General features: G+C 50.2%; 1 long non-coding RNA gene across 1 annotated transcript in view; it reads left to right on the top strand.

Annotated features, from left to right (window-relative positions):
• LOC132417127 (uncharacterized) overlaps positions 1-12,080 on the top strand; it is a 365,235-nt gene extending 353,155 nt beyond the window's left edge. The window contains exon 5 of the long non-coding RNA XR_009517761.1: positions 12,004-12,080. This is a non-coding gene — a long non-coding RNA (uncharacterized lncRNA). The remainder of the gene's footprint in view (positions 1-12,003) is intronic.
• Positions 12,081-12,891: the final 811 nt, after the last annotated feature.

Here is a 12,891-nt window from a genome sequence, read left to right as displayed (position 1 = left end):
TGGGTGGCACCAGCAGATTGGGCTTTGCAGCCTCTAGTGAGCCCAGGCAGTCCTTAATGGAATCCAGGGATGGGGTCTTGAAAAACCTTTTCCACCTAAACTTTGTATGTCCATAGAGCCCCTGCTGCAGGATCTCCTCAGCTGGAGAGAGCTCCCGCCCCCAAATCTTCCCGTCTTTGGAGGTGGCCTACCTCCTGGGGCTGAGTCCTGTGGGGGTCTAAAGGCCTGACCCTCTCACCCCAACTAGGGACAGGCGTGCAGGGTCCCCCAACCCTCAGAATTCCCTGTGCAGTTGGCTGAGCTTTCCATAGAGACCCTGCTGCACGTAACCTGCTCCCTCTGCCCAGTCTGGCTTCTTTCCCTTCCCTTCTGTGGGTGTTGAGCCCGAGAGGACTCCCTAATAAGCCTTCTGCTTATCGACCTGTGTCTTAGATTCTGCTTCCCAGCCAGCCAACCTGTGACAATGCCCGGAGCAATTTTGCCGTAAAACGTCATAGTAAATGAGAAGACCAGAGGGCCTCAGTCTCTCCTGAGCGGTACAAGCCCACAGCTCCCCTGGTCACATGTAAACGAGGAGTGGTTGAGGGGAGGCGGGTGGGGAGTCACAGAGGCACAGGGTGGATTTGTGAATGACCACGTGCACGGATCAGTGAAGTGGCCTGGTGGCCTGTGTGCTCCCTGGTGGCTGAGCTCATGCTGGGTCATCCATGAACCCGCCACTCACTGGTTAGCGGCTCCTTCGTCTGGCCAAGAGGGACCTCTGAGGACTCATCTTGTGTGCTCATCCTCTGCCTCTGCCTGGGTGGAAACAAACTCCATCTGGTTCTGAGGAACCTTTAGATGGTGTCCAGTCTGTCCACGCTGGAGGAGACCCTCCTTCTGGGGCTGCCATCCTTCCGCCAAGTCTCCCCACCCTGTCCCTTTCTACTTAGGCCCTCATATTAACTTGCGAGACCTGCCACAGACTGGGTGGATTAAACAACAGAAATCTACTGTCGCACAGTTCTAGAGGCCACAGTCCAAATCTAGGTGTTGGCTGGGTTGGTTCCTTCTGAGGGCTGGGAGGGAAGGGTCTATTCCAGGCCTCTCTCCTTGGCTTGCAGATGACCATCTTTTCTCTGTGTTTCTTCATCATCTTCCCTCTATACTTGTTTGTGTCCAAAATTTCCCCATCTTACAAGGGCGCCAGTCATATTGGATTAGAGTCCACCTTCATGACCTCACTTTAACTTGGTGACCTCTGTAAAAACCGTATCTGCAGATAAGCTCATATCCCGAAGTTCTAGGGGTTAGGACTTCAACGTATGAATTTTGGGGAGGACACAGTTCAACACATAAGACTGACTTCTTTAAGCCACGCCTGGAGGAAGGGTGTGGGGACGTCATGCTGCCTCTGTCTCGGCTCCCCTGGTTTCCTAGAAACAGCAGGAGCTCTGGTGACTGACATCTAAAAGCAAATTGTCAGGACAGCCTTCTCACCTTTTCCATGGCCTTGTCAGTCTCTGTAATTGAACCTTTAGAAACCTCTGCCTTTTCCATCGTCTTTCTCGCTTGAGTCTAACGCAGTATCACATTCCTCCTCTCCCTTAACCTCTAACCTATGATGATGCTAATCTAGCCCTCACTCTGCATCAGTTGTGCTCTTGTAGGCTGGACTACTGTTTTGCACTTTTGAATTCATTGACTCTTTTCTGCAAGTTTCCTCACCTTTGAAATGAACAACGGGAAAAAATGAATGTTCTATTTGCTCCAAATGCATTTACTCTTCTATTAAAAAGTCAATTCATTTTTATTGAACACATACTGTACACCAGGCACTTTACTATTTCACCTGTGGCTTTTAAAGGCATTGCAAGTGGTTTCTGCTTGTCTGCTTATCTGATTATTCTGCTTGCTGATGTACCTAGATATCATCCCCTCTTCCACAGTGTCAGACCATGGGATTTGCAGCTGGAGAAACTTGGCTCAAGTTCAAGTTGTGCCATTTGCTATCTGTGTAAATTTGGTCAGAGTGCTCAAGCTGTCCTTTTTATTCATCAGCTGTAACATGGGAATAACAATAATTAGGTATCCCTAGAGAATAAGTGAAATAATGAAATACAGTTTGTGAAATTGCTTAACAAGGTGCTGGGCACTGGGTAGACAGTAAATATTTGTTTTTAGAAATATTGTTTTTAGTCAATGTGCATCTAGTCAGTGTGCATCTGGGGTCTGTGACCCCAGACCTAGGGTAACAGATGAGCCACCTTCCAGGTGCTGTGGCTCCTGAGGGACTGTTGAGCTCCTGGAGGGTCGCAGAGCCACATGGAAGATGTTACCACTGCCAGAGGGTCCTGAAAGCACAGCTGCTGTTGGAAGCTCTTGCTGTATAGATATCATTTCACCAATGACAAAATCACTTGACTTTTTCTAACTGGAGAGAACCTCCTCCTCGTCCATGTGTGTTAGTTTTGTGTTGCTGCTGTAACAACTTACCAAAAACTTAGTGGCTTAAAACAACACAAGTTTATTATCTTACAGTTCCGTAGATATGTATCTCACTGGGCTCAAATCAAGGGCTGTGTTCCTTCTGGAGGCTCTAGGGGAGAATCTGTTTCCTTGCCTTTTGCAGCTTCTAGAGGCTGCCCATATTCCTTCACACATGACCCCTCCTCCATCTTAAAAGTCAGCAACTCTGGGCTAAGTCCTCATGCTGCTGCCGTCTATCTGGTTCTCTTTTATGCTCTCATGATAACATTGAGCGCCCCCCCCCCCCAGATAATCCAGGATAATCTCCCAATCTCAAGATACTCAATTTAGTCACATCTGCAAAGTCTCTTTTGATGTGTAAGGTGACATATTCGTAAGGTTAGGATGTGGACATCTTTGGGAGACCATTATTCTGCTTACAATAACAAGTGAGGACACAGGCTCAGAGAAGGCAAGGATTTGACCAAGACCACACAGCAGCTGGTGGAGGGTCAGGACTTAATGACTGGCTCAGATCTGGGGTGTGAGGTGGTGGAGGCAGAAAGGAAGGAATCAGAGATAAAAACAATGTCGAACAGTCCAGCATACTGTCCCCCTGCCTCTGCTTCACTCATTTCTAGAAGCTTCCAGAGTTTGGCCCATAAGTCAGAGACAAAGAAAGGAGTAGAAGAGGACAAAATGATGATGTCAGGGGAAAATAAACGCACATTTATTCCAGCTTCTGTTGTGGGTGGAAGCTCAGCTTCCTTGGTGTTACATTTGTGGGCATAATTATCTGGTAACTCAAATTGAGCACCAGGAACCTGCTGGAGCTGGCGGGGAAGCTAGACCCTGGTGATACAGCTGGGGGAACGCAGAAGCCATCGGCTTTCCCGTCTTCCCCCCCGAGCCTGCCTCATCTGCTCATATGTAGTCAGCTGGTGGGCAGCCAGACAGTGGCTGCTGTTCTGTGGAGAAACTGAGCATTTATCCCTGGGTCTCTCCCTGGCACGGGGTTGAAATGCCCACCAGAGTGTGGCAGATGTGGTTCAAATCCAAGCTCTTCCTTTTACAACCGTGGGGTCTTGGGCAGTATTCCTACCCTCCCTGAGCTGCCTTGGTTTCCTGTATTATAACATGACATTGACGGTAACTATTTCATATGGTTGACCTGGGAATGAATACCGTGAGAATGCAATTAGACAAGGAAGCACAGGGCTAGGCACGTGGGAGGCTGTTGGGAATACCTGTTCTCCAGAAGGCAGCTGGGAATAGACTGGTGGGGAGACAGGCTGGAGGAGACCCAGGCTCATGCTGCTACCTGAGCACAGGTGCACGCACCTGCCCCGGTTGGCCCCTGTGCGCAAGGAAGCTACGTTCCTTTATATTGCCATCTCCGTCCATCCTAAACTGCTCCCTGGATCCCAGGGCAGCAGAGCTGTTCAGAGGGCCTTTTAGAGAAGAAGGCAGGGTGCTGGCATGTGGCGCTATGAACTTGGATAGCACTGCATACCCCTCTCCTCTGCAGATTCTTCACGTGCGTCAGCATCTCAGCCACTCTGAAGTCCCACCACTACAAAGAAAGTGCGGCTGAACCTTTTCCAAAGACTTGATCTCAGAGATTTTTAACTGGACCATCCGGCTGGATGCTGGTGTCCTGAGGATCTCCTTGCACAGTCTGGGGACACTGGGTCAAACGTGCCTCTGGTCACAGCCTCCTCTCTGGCCACAGGCGCCTTTTCACGCAAAGGCTGAGGCAGCTCATCTTAGAAAATATTGAGCAACCCCAAACTATATAAAAGCCCATTCCCCATACCCCTAGCGTTTCCCTTGCCATAGGTAGATGAATATAGCGTATGTTGCAGAAAAATAAAATGGCTTATATGTCAGCCCAGTTGGCTGGCTCTCTTTGAGGGGTGTTTTTGGGCCAGGTGTGGGTAAACCTCCCATTTGTCAGGGCTGTGCTCATTGCCTCGGGCAGCTCCCTGGCTCTCTGAGCCTCCTTGTCCTGGACCCTTCTGCCTCTGGGCTGTGGATTGCCCCTGCCCCCTGGCTGGTGGCAGAGAGGGCAAAAATGTCAGAGCTCCTCAATCCCAAGCTGACCTTGGAGATAAAACCTCCTTCAGCCCTTCCCCCCGCCCCAGGATGCTGCTGTTGGTCCTTGTGTGGAAATGAATGCACCCTGGGTTGCTTGATCCATCTGTTGTTGAAACCTCGGTGGCAGGGGGGCTGCTGTGGGTTGGTCTGGGTCAGCTGCCGCCCCTGTGCGCCTCCGCCATCCCTCCACCAGGCTTGCCTTTTCCCCCCAAGCTTAAATGTTGCAATCCCACCATATCCCCCAGACCAAGATCAAACACTTCCTTCTTCCTAAAGTTTTCTCTCTTCCGTTTTTTCTTCTGCTGACCCTCTGAACGATCCTCATGATTTCCTGGCTTTGGTCCTAATCTCTGTGCGTGATTTTTCCTCTCCTATCAGGAGGCAAACTTCTCATTGGCAGCCAGCCTTATTCTAAGTAAGTGTTTATTGAGGACCAACCATGTCGACACCAGGTCCCTTACTTAAGTATTTTGCCCTCTAACCACTCTGGGGAGGGAGCATCTTTATCTTCATTTTATTAATGAAAACATTAGGGTTGGGGTCATGAAGAGACTTGCCCAAGCTACTGATACTTCAGAGGTAACAGGGCCTGAGTTTGAACCTTGATCTAACTGCAAGCTTCATAGCATCACTTGAAGCTTCATATCATCAGTTCCTCTTTTTTTTTTTAAATGAGACTTTGACAAAAATTCCATCACCAGGTTTCCAAATTCTCTTCCTCTGCAGTAAGGAAAATGCAACTTCATTGCCCATTTAAATGTTGTTATCAGTTTTATTGAAGTTGTAGTGGCAGGAGTTAGATAATGACCTGCGTGGACTGAGATTCTGGCAAACTTCCTAAACTGTAAGGTTATCCTTTTCATGTTGGGTTTTTGTTGTACTAATTGGTACCAATGCAACCAACCTGCTCAGCTGTGATTTTTTAGACCAGAGGAAATTTCCAGTCAGAAGCCTTCGTGGCCCTTTGTGGCACGTCTTTGACTGTTGGAAGGAGAATACCACCCACATTCAGGGGACCCTCCCGGTCAACCAGGGTTTGCAAAGCCGCCCTCAGCAAACGGGGATGTGCTGAGGCATAATGGACCAGAGCACTCGTCCTCAGGCCAAACTGCCCTGGTGGGCCTTTAACAAACCCAAAGCCCAAGGTGCCCCTGGTGAAGCGGACTCTCTGGAGAGAGGTGGGCATCTGTGTTTGCACAGAACTCTGCAGCTTGAAGGCAACTGAAGGTGGGCGTCACTGGACCCCAGTGGGGAGGACCCAGGTCCTAGGAGGGGCAGTGGAAACACATGGGGATGCTCAGCCTGGGGTCCTGGGATGGGCCCAGAGAGCCAGGACAAACTAAGTTAGGGGATGTTCTGGGGGGGATGGGCTTCCAGAGGGAGGGTGACTTCTTAGCTGCGGAGACACTTTTGAAATTCTGAAGTTCTAGGACTGTTACAGCATTGCCCCATGCTCCATCCAACGTGGAAAAGAGACTTAAGAAGAGTGAAGACGACCTTTGTAAATAAGTTTAAGCATTTGCTGTTCACCAGGCCCTGGTACAAGGCCTGCGGCAGCCGTAACAGCAGGTAGCGAGTTGCTGTGTGTGTTGCTGAATCTTGTTAAAAGTCCAGCAGACGTGAGCCACTCAGCATTCACAGAGATGGAGAAAGGAAGGAGCAAAGATCCCTTCCCGACTCAACACTGTGAGGCCCTGGTCCCTCATACTGCCCTGGAGCTGCCGGTTATCTCATTCATCAGTGGCCCCTAACCTGCTCCCACCTTCCCAGCCCTCCTGTTGGCCAGGGGTTCATTGGTCATTTCTGATTCACTTTCACAAGAAGTTGTGGGTAGATCATTGGAGGCCAGGACTTGCACCCTGAACTCCTGGGTTTCAAACCCTACTTCTGTCACTTCTAAGCTGTGTGTCCTTGGGCAAAGTACTTAACCTCTCTGAATCCCTGTTTTAATATAAAGGACTTTTACAATGATCCCCAGGGCTTTGGAAAAGGGTAAGATGAGTTAATGCATGGGTCAGCAAAATTTTTCCATAAAGGGCTAGATAGGACATATTTTAGGCTTCGTGGGCCGTACGGTTGCAGTCTCAGTTACTCTGCCATTGTAGCACTAAAGGAGCCATAGATGGTACATAAACAAACTGGTATGGCTGTTCCAGTAAAACAGCATTTACATAGGCAGGCAGTGGAGGGGTGTGTGTGTGTGTGTAGATTCAGGCCACTTGGTAACCCCTGAATTAATGCACATAAAACGCTTAGCACAGGGCCTGACGCAAGGTAATCTATGAATAAATAGTGATGGTTGTTATTATTATTCCTAGTCATATACGGGGATAGCTGAGCACAGTCTCCCGGTTCCAGCTGGAAAGGTGTGCATGAGGGGAGGAGGAATCCAGGAGATCCTGCTGGGTGTTATGAAGACCATCCCACAAGCATCACGTGACGTTACAGAGTGCTCTGATGTTCTAAAATAGCTGCAATGGTAGAAGGGGTGTTAGCACAGTGCAAAGCAGGGTAAGCGTGTGTGTGTGTGTGTGTGTGTGTGTGTGTGTGGTTGGGAGAGCAGGAGAGGAACATATTAATATTCTTTGCCAGACAGATCCTTGTGCAGTTATAACGGAGCTCCCCATCACCATTTGTCACTTAGATTCTTACCTGTAACTGGCAGGGAAAACCCATCATCACTAGAAGGGCCCTGATTGGAAGCACTGCCCTATAAGGTGATTAATGTCTCTTTGGTTTGAGCATGGCTGGGACCCTCCCTGCCACCTCTCGAAGACACCCAGGGCCGGGGAGAATGTGGGACCACCTCTGTGACTGTCCCATGGTGTAGCTCTCTCCCTCTGGATCCCTCTTCTCTAAGTTCTAGAACATTCTCTGGGGCCTTTTCTAACTGGCTTTTCAGATACACTGTCTGAGGTTTGTGCTAGAGCCCAGGGCTGGAGGCTTCCATGCGTGGGAGCTCAGAAAACCCCAACAAGGTGCCTTCACGATGATTTCATTAGGGGAGAACTGAGATGCTGCTGCCCAGGTACGAGTGAGGGGGCCTTCCCTGAGGGCCACACTCAGCTTCTAAAGAGACGACCCTGGCAGAGGAACAGTACAGACCTTCTCTGACAGCCCCACATGCTGATCTGTCTAGATAAAAACTTGGGAAAGGCCATTATCATCCAACAGCGCTGCTGGAAACTTGCCCAGATATCAATTCCTGGATGAGTAACCACAGAGAGACAGTTCCTGTCTCTGAGAGAATGGTCGAGGCAGTTTCTGAAAGATTCCAGAGCTCCTGGCTCATTTTCAACCAGGGTCTCAACATCTTCACTTTGCAGCCGAGGAGGCCGAAGGTCATGGCGGGTGTGCTTCCCGTCCCACAGGCAGGCAATGAACATGCCGGGCCCAGAAGCAGGAGGCCTCCGTCTAGTCCTGTGCCATGAGAATGCCTTCTCCCTGCCTCGGAGTCACAGCTGGTTGTATGTTTGTGCCTCTTATCCATGCAGGTGATGTCTGTCGGCACTGCTCACAGCTGGACCCCCAGCCCCTAGACCAGGCCTTGGCCCATGGCGGCTCTAAGTATATGTTTGCTGAACAAATGAATGGCCATAACGGGAAGTTCCCCCAAGCTGTGCTTCCAGTGGGACAAACGGGCCCGTTATCCTCAGAGAAGTTTAAAGCCCCGTGGCCACTATGAATAGGAATTACAAAGTAACTGAGAGAGGATGGGGCAGAACATTTGAAAATAGCTCCCCACATCTGTCTAAGGGACGTGTCGCAAGCTGGATCCTCTCAGAAGCAGATTCTGACTGCAAGTGGCTGGTTTGGCAGGTGCTCAGGGAAGCACCAGCAGCGCTCTGTGGAGGGGAGAGAGGGCGGGAAGGAAGACAGTACAGTGTGCGTGAACCAGCAGGCTCTGGGCGTTGGGGCAGAGCCCCAGGGGGGCCTCTGGGAGACTTGGGAGTCGTTCCACCTACAGGTGAGGAGCTAGAGTGGGGACCCACCAGCTCGCACTAATCGTGGGTGGAGAGCTGCTCCCAGGGTGTCAGCCCCTCCATGCCCCAGTCTGCCGGAGCAGCCAGGCTCGTGCACGTGCGCGCTGACGCAGGTGGCCGGCGGGAGATAACTGCTGCCCCCCTCTTCCTTCTTTTGATAAGTTAGGAAACTGAGGCTCAAAGCAGTTAAGGGACTTCCTGATAAGCAGTCAGGCTGGGCTTCAAGTCCAATTCCGTCTGGCCGTGGAGCTGTGCTCTCTCTGCTGTCCTTGTGGGTCCCCAGCACTTTCCCCGAGTGGAGCGTAGGGTGAGAGGGTCCCCCTGGCAGAATCTTCTCTGCCTTTTTCTAGGATGTGACTGCCCTGGTGTATTCCGTTATAACATCCTTCCTCCTTCTGTTCAGAGCAGTTAACTTTGCCTCATTATTATTTCATCGGGCTGAGCTTTAGTGAACCACAGCCTTTAATTTGTTTATTTAACATTCCTGGTCTGCACTTGCAGATAGAGTAAAACTGATTAGTTAATTAATTGTAGCCTGCCACAGCTCATGCCGGATCGTGACAATATTTCAGAAGCTGATGGGAGCTCAGGCAGAGGTGGGTGGTGACGGAGATGGGTCACAGAGCCCTGGCCTGAGTGCAAGGCAGGGAGGGGACAGGCTGGCCTCCGTCAGCCCTGCCTGCCGAGTTCTGAGGCCACACAGGCCTGGTCGAGGCAAGAAGCAGGCCCGTGGCCTCAGTCCCAGCCATCGGGAATCCAGGTCCACCATGTTTCTTTGTGTAACACATTTGGTTCTATTTTTGGACCCAGGATTGGCTTTGGTGACATTGTCTTTCTGCCAAATTGATTCAAAAGTTCCAGAGGAAGGGTTCCAAACATGGGGCATGTCTGAAATGGTCCTGGTTCTAACGGGCTTGGCTGGGACAGCTGTGAACCCCAGGGGGCCCCTAGACTCATCCCAGCAGGAAGCCTTGCCAAATCAGGTGCCCCATGGCTAGAAATCAGGCCCTTTCTTCCTGTTTGAGATCGAGGCTTTGCCTTCCTCCAGGAACTGGGTCTGGAAGGGTGATGACCTTTCCCTCATTCTCCAGTCCTGTGTTGACATGAGACCCTGGCCCCCAGGATTCAGGTTTTGCCCAGCACGTTGTCCGCCATTGACCTCTTCTTGTACCCCCATGACACTGCCCAATTTTCATTCATTGCTAAATTCATAAGTGTTTATTAAGAGGCCTATTATATGGCAGACTCTGCCCTAGGCACTGGGACACAGATGTGGCCCCTGCCTTCACAGGGCTTCCTCTGTTGCATCCAGGGAACATGGCTTTGTTTTGCTCCCTCTGCAACCTTCCTACATTGCCCGCCAGCCTTGGTGGACCTTTTCTCTCGTATTTGTTGAAAGCACTTCCTGTGTGCTGGATGTTACCTCCTTCGATTTCCACCATAAGTGGAAAGGGTACTGCAAGAAGTACTCTTACAAATACTGCAAGAAGGAGTATTTAACTTGATGGGGGACGAAGGCTCCAGGAGATGACATGACCTGTGCCAAGCCAGGAGGTATCACACTTAGCGCTTGAACCTGGGAATTGCACTTGGAAGTCCAGAGCACCGTCTATTCAACTTGGCTGACTGAGCTCCAGCCATCCCTCCTCTGTTCCGTTCTGCTGCTTTTGAAATGACCGTGAACTAGGGTGCTGTGCTGGGACCGTTCTCCCAGGCTTGGGAGAAATGGAAGCTCTTGTTGTGAAATTGTATTTAGTGATCCTTTGCCTTGGGAAGGAGGAAAATGGCAGAAGAGACAGATTTTTCCAGGGTTGGGTTCCTCCTTGGACCCGGCCCCAGCTACTCAGCATGTGCCGTCTGGTTAGGACATACGGGCCAGTCTCAGATTAAAGCCCAGCCCTACAGGAACTTTGGCCTCTCCCAATGGCCTGGTTTGTCTATGGACACAGTGCCCATTACTCTATGTTAAATACTTGTAGCTCTACAATAAATACCTGTTGAAGAGTGAATCAAAATGAATGAAGAAACTATGCAAATTTTGGTCTTGTCTCCTGCTACCTGGGGGACTTTGGGCAAGTCACTTCATTTTCCTGAGTCTGAGATTTATCAGCTATAAAATGGGATTTATAATATAGAGGGTTGTTGTGGAGATTAAATGAAATAACGTGGAAATGTCCAGCTCAGTTCCTGGTATACAGTAGGTGCTAAGTGCAGCCTCCCAAATTCAGGTTCAGGCAGGGATGGACAACGTCTTTCAGATTCGTTTTGTGCCCACCAGTCCATCTTTTTCTCTAATTCTCCCGGAAACGGAGAAATACAGCTGCACACGGATGTTCCCACCACCCCCAGCGACTCTGGAAACATGTGCCTTGTTTATTCTCAGTCACCTCATCCACAGGATAGGGACACAGGCCTTTCATTCAGAGAGCTCCACAGGCAGCATGGAAGGCCTTGCCCACCTCTCAGCACCCTGAAAGAATGAGTGAGGTGTTGTTTCCATGTGCTGGGCAGAAGGATGGCAATTAGGAAGGATTCACTGTAATTACCTATTTATCTCTGAGATTTAACCTAGGAGTGTTTCTGTTCAAACAACAGTGTTTAGCGGTGCTCAGCTAGGCATACAACCTCCATCTGCTCCTTGGTGTCGGTGGACAGAGCCTGGGGGTGGGCGGAGGCATCCCTCTCTCAGCCTCACCAGCGAGCTTTGCTTTGTTGTCACCTTGAGTAGATCACTTTGCAGAAACACCAGTCGGTGATGGCTCAAGGACCAACTAATTTCGCTTTTGCTTTTTGATTGAGGAGTAGAGAGGCATTTCTTACAAAGCATTCCTGACAGGGACTTGAGAAGGGACACAGTAGTTTCTAAGACAGTGTGGAGGATTTTTTTAAAACTCATTGAAGTATTGGAGAAAAGGTAACTGATTTGCTCTGAGGCTGCTATGTTGAGGTGAAATATTAAAAGGAAAATATCTGTTGACTTGGGTCAACTCAAAGCATCCAATTGTCTTTTTTTTTTTAAATAAATTTATTTATTTTTGGCTGTGTTGGGTCTTTGTTGCTGTGCGCAGGCTTTCTCTAGCTGCGGTGAGTGGGGGCTACTCTTCTTTGCGGTGCGCGGGCTTCTCATTGCGGTGGCTTCTCTCGTTGTGGAGCACGGGCTCTAGGTGCGCGGGCTCAGTAGTTGTGGCACATGGGCTCGGTAGTTGTGGCACACGGGCTCTAGAGTGCAGGCTCAGTAGTTGTGGCGCACGGGCTTCCTTGCTCCGCGGCATGTGGGATCTTCCCAGACCGGGGCTCGAACCTGTGTCCCCTGCATTGGCAGGCAGATTCTTAACCACTGCACCAGCAGGGAAGTCCAATTGTCTTTTAAGCAACAAACATTTAGAGACAGTCAATGGTGGAAAAGATACTATGGCGGGTGCAGAGGTGGGAGTGATGGTGAACTAAAAACAATTAAAATGTAACTGTCTTTCAGGGGTCCAAGGTCAAGTGAGAGAGACCCACCATGGACATACCAGAGATACCAGTTGCCATGGAATGGCTGACCTGCACAAAGTAAGGACAAGAAGCCAGAATGGGCTGCTTGGGTGGTGTGGTGGGAGGCTGCTTCCTGGAGGCCGCATAGTCTTGATAGAGGGAAAGATATAAGCACACAAGGGCAAGAAGCGGTCGTTTGGGCATGAAAGGCATTGGATCAAAGGCCCTGAGAATGGTCTGGCCATGGGACTGGTGGGGAGCAGTCAGACTTGCTCAGGGATAGGCTGGGTAGAAGACCTCAGATCCTAGTTTCTACTTTGTCAGCTAGTAGCTGGGTCACCCGGGCTAGGCGACCTCCCTGTCAGGGCATCACTGTCCTAGTGAATCTCATGGCTGATTGAAGACAAGAGTATGAAAATAAGTGTGAAGAGATTGTGCAACTCCCCTCCCTTTCTTCTCCTTAATTTCCTGCAAATCAATTCCACATGCCCAGCGGCCACTGGATATAAGATGAGGAAAGCCCCGTGGTCCGCAGATGGTCATTGGGTGTGACCGGCCAGTGTCACCCTCATCCTTGCCCCAGAGAACTGAGTGGAGTCTGCACCCACAGGTGGCAGTGTGAGACTCTGTGACCAGAACTGCACCCTGTGACCATGCCAGGAACATGAACCAGGCAGGTCTCATCTTCCTGTCATCCTTAAACTGAGATACGCCATCCCGCCACAGAGTCAGCTACGTGCTGCAGCTGCTCCTGTGACAAAGATATTACCGTAAACAATGAGGAAAACTTCCGGAAAACCTACTGTGGTAGGCAGAGTGATGGTCCCCAGAGAGGTCCTAATCCTCGGAAACTGTAAATCTGTTACCTCTTCTGGCGAGGGGAATT

This window comes from Delphinus delphis, chromosome 20 (assembly GCF_949987515.2).
Source record: "Delphinus delphis chromosome 20, mDelDel1.2, whole genome shotgun sequence".
NCBI classification, from domain to species: Eukaryota; Metazoa; Chordata; class Mammalia; order Artiodactyla; family Delphinidae; genus Delphinus; species Delphinus delphis.
Note: the sequence above shows the minus strand (reverse complement) of the source record. Positions and strands in the feature narration are given on the sequence as shown.